This window comes from Lontra canadensis, unplaced genomic scaffold, assembly GCF_010015895.1.
Source record: "Lontra canadensis isolate GAN:19392208 unplaced genomic scaffold, GSC_riverotter_1.0 scaffold1, whole genome shotgun sequence".
Classification (NCBI taxonomy): Eukaryota; Metazoa; Chordata; class Mammalia; order Carnivora; family Mustelidae; genus Lontra; species Lontra canadensis.
Window position 1 is genome coordinate 4,342,407 of NW_022630995.1, and position 3,614 is coordinate 4,346,020.

Consider the following 3,614-nt stretch of genomic DNA (forward strand, 5'->3'; position numbering starts at 1 on the left):
TATTCAGGTCTGGACACGAAGGTCTCAACATCTCAGGATAAGGGTAGCCATGGAAATAAGACCTTCTGAGGAAAAAGAGCTCAGGCAATAAACTATCAAATATTATTTTGTCTTTGAAACAACAAAATAATCGACAACATAGCTCACTTCTTTAAGTACCAGCTATATGCCGGGCGCAGATCTGAATGTGTTGTACACACCACCTCCCTTCACTTTCAGCTCAATCAAAGGAGGTGGGTCCCAGGACGTACTATTTCTTAGAGCTGCATAAACTGCCCAGTGAGTAAGATCCTGGGCCAGTGCCTTTAAGCTTCACACCCAGTCAGCCTGCTCCGAAGCTCATCTTAATCACGACGGTGATTAATTTACACACGATGCCAAGAGGTTGACCCACGGGGCTTCCGTGAGAATGAGGGGGAGGGGAAAGGACTAGCAGGTAATCTAGGTGAAACCATCCTTCTTTTATGTTCAAAAGCTCCACAGTTACAGTCACATTCTCTAACAACAGAAGCTGCCATGATTCATGCCCCCTTGTTAGCTCAGTTGACAGGGAAAGAAATATAGATTAACTGCCTTTTATGGGTCCCTCCCTTTTCTGGAAGCAAATCATTCAACAAAAGAGACACCCGTGGGCAAGCTGTTGGTTGGCACGCAACAGTAGGAGAGGGGCGGATGGTTTGGGTCTTCTGATTTCTGTGGTTCAAAATTCTGTACAAATTCTGATGGATCTGGACAGTAGGCAACAGAATGGCCCAAAATAATCCCTGGCAACTTCCAATATGTTATGTTACATCGCAGGGGGAACCATGGTTGCAGATGGAATTAAGCTAATCATCTGACCTTAATATAAAGAGATTATCCTGGAATATCGAGGCGGGCCAAATGTAGTCACAAGGGTCCTTATTGGGGAAGAGGGGGGCAGAGGCTGAGCGGAGAGATGGCTGAGTGCGAAAGGCTCAACTGGTCATTGCTGGCTCTGAAGATTGAAGGGAGTGATGACCCCAGGAATGCAGGGGGCCCCTAGGAGTTGGGTAAGACAAGGAGATGGGTTCTCGCTTGAAGACTCTAGATGGGATGCAGCCTGCCACTACTGTGATTTCAGCCTAGTGAGACCCATTTTGGACTTCTGATCTCTAGAAGAGTTAAGATGATAAACCTGTGTCATTTTAAGCCACTAGCATTTATGGCAATCTGTCACAACAGCAGTAGGAAGCAGGTTCAGCACTCCTTTGGGCATGACCTCCCCTGGGTGCCCTTTGGTACTACCCTCCACACAGCGCAGTTAGATCTTCCTATCAGAGCCAAACAGTAATTGAATAAATTTGGTTAACACAACTCAAGAGAGAAAAGGAATAGTTGAATTTCCTCAGTTAATAAAACTTTCTTAAGATGGTTACATGGCTAAATTTTTTTTTTACTTCTAAAAGACAGCCATCAAAGTCTTGATCTTAACCATCCCACCCTTCCTCACCCCCAACCTCATCCCTGCCGCTCACTGCTGCCCTCTTCAGGTAAGCCCTTCCTTTCTTTCGTTTCTTGTATATTCTTTCATTGTTTTCTTTAAGTAAAATCAAGCCAAAGGAACACATGCTCTTATTTCTTCCCTTTCTCACACAAAAGCAGTATATGTTTATAGTTTTGTACCTTACTTTGCTCAACTAATTTATTGCTTTTTGATCAATACAGATGTGTGGATTTATTTTAATTAAAATTCATTGGTAAATATTTATCGACTGCAAACTACCTATAAGGCATAACACTATGGAAGAGTAAAAGGAAATAATGGGACATAGTTCAGATATCAATGAATTTATAATCTAATTGAGGTGAGACCCACTCCTGGGAAGCTAAAGTCAGTAGTTCAAGATGCTTTATAATTTGTTATTTGTAATGCTAAAACCTGGGGAAAAAACTTGTGGCTTTAGAAGAAAAGGGACACTAAAAGTTTGGGGCAGTCAGGGAATCAGGCAACGCAATCTGAATAATTTTAACATTATCGTTTGAAAGAATTCTTACTTTCTTTTTCATTTTTAGTGTGCCCCGTGTCTCTCAATCACGGCGTAAGTTTGCCGTACAATCATTGCTATTGTCTTGAGCGAAGTTTCAGTGAAAAGATTAGCTTGAAGGAAAGGATTAGAACGAAGCCACTGTCATTTAGATGCCTGTAAACTTTTGGTTTGGTTTATCTACAACAACGTAAACTCATTTTTTCTAGTCTTTCAGCAAGATAATACACGCTGCCTTTAATGGTGACAGGGGCTGCTGGGGCTCAGGAAGGTCTTGAACAGTGCTTCTTTGGGCTGGGACATGGGGACCCATTAGAAGGTCAAATCCCTCAGACCTACCCTAGACCTACTGCTTTCATCCGCCCTCCAGGTGATCTGGATGCAGCCTGGAGCTTGAGGACCACTGGTTTAAGAGATCAACCTTCCTTAAATGGAAGAGGAGCTGAATTTGGAAGAAACAGAGAAAGAGCCTTGCTTAAGGAGCCAGACACCGGGAGCCCGCCAGAGTCACAAATCTGAAGGGATGATGAGCTTCCTTCCGAGAGAGATGTGGCGGCACTCTGCCTTTCCTTCTGCCTGTGACTCTGACTCCCACTCAGAGGTTGCCACGACACACTAGAAAGTATCAACTCATCCTGGAAAATTCTGGGACCAGCATAGTGACGGGAGGTGGTTATTTATCGAGAAGCTATTATTTATGCCAGACATTGAGCAATGCATTTGTGGACATGGTCTTATTTCACTCTTACTAACCAGTTTCGATTCGGTGTGCTTAGCCGTATTTTGCAAACACAGAGACAGGCTCAGAGGGCTTGGGGAATGTGCACAGGTTGTGTTCGGCACAACCAGGAATTAACCGGGCTGGGCTTACATCCAGAAGGAAGTGAGCAATAGGTGGTGGTACTGTAGGATTTATTTGTGCTGTTTCAGGGTCAGGGTTTAACCTTGTTGGTTTCAAGATGGTAACTTTAAAACAAAACACGCTCTAACGATTTTTTGAATTGTTCTCCTTGCAACAACTGCCCAGTTACCATCTTTTAGACCAGAATGACCCTATGGCATGATTATAAAGCTAATATTTTTTCCCTCAAAGCGTGGGTTTTCTCAGAAGGAAGTGTTGAATGATAATAAATACTAAGATCTCAGAAACCAGGTTTGTAGTCATTCAGAAAAAGAACCCAGAAAAGATTATTTGATGATATTTGCACCGTTCTGAGTACACGGAACTACCTACTAGTTTCAGAAGCAGCTAATTTTTCCCGTATCACCTTGTCCCTCTCTAAATAGAACCATTTGGGAGTCAAGCATAAGATTTTAGATCAATGTTATTGAGGTATATTTAAAATCGAGGCTAGCCTGGGAGGCGAAAACTAATAAAAGATTTAGTTGACCGAGTGGTCGTAGGTATTAAATGTTTGCTCTTACAGTGGTGTGCTGAGGCTGGCTTGACATGCAAAAACAAATTGCTACATTTTGGGGAATTTTGCAAGCAAACACAGCCATTATTAAACATTATATTAAACAAACGCAATCCTGGGGCACCCAGGTGGCTCAGTTGTTAAGTCTCTGCCTTTGGCCCAGATCACGATCTCAGGGTCCTGGATCACT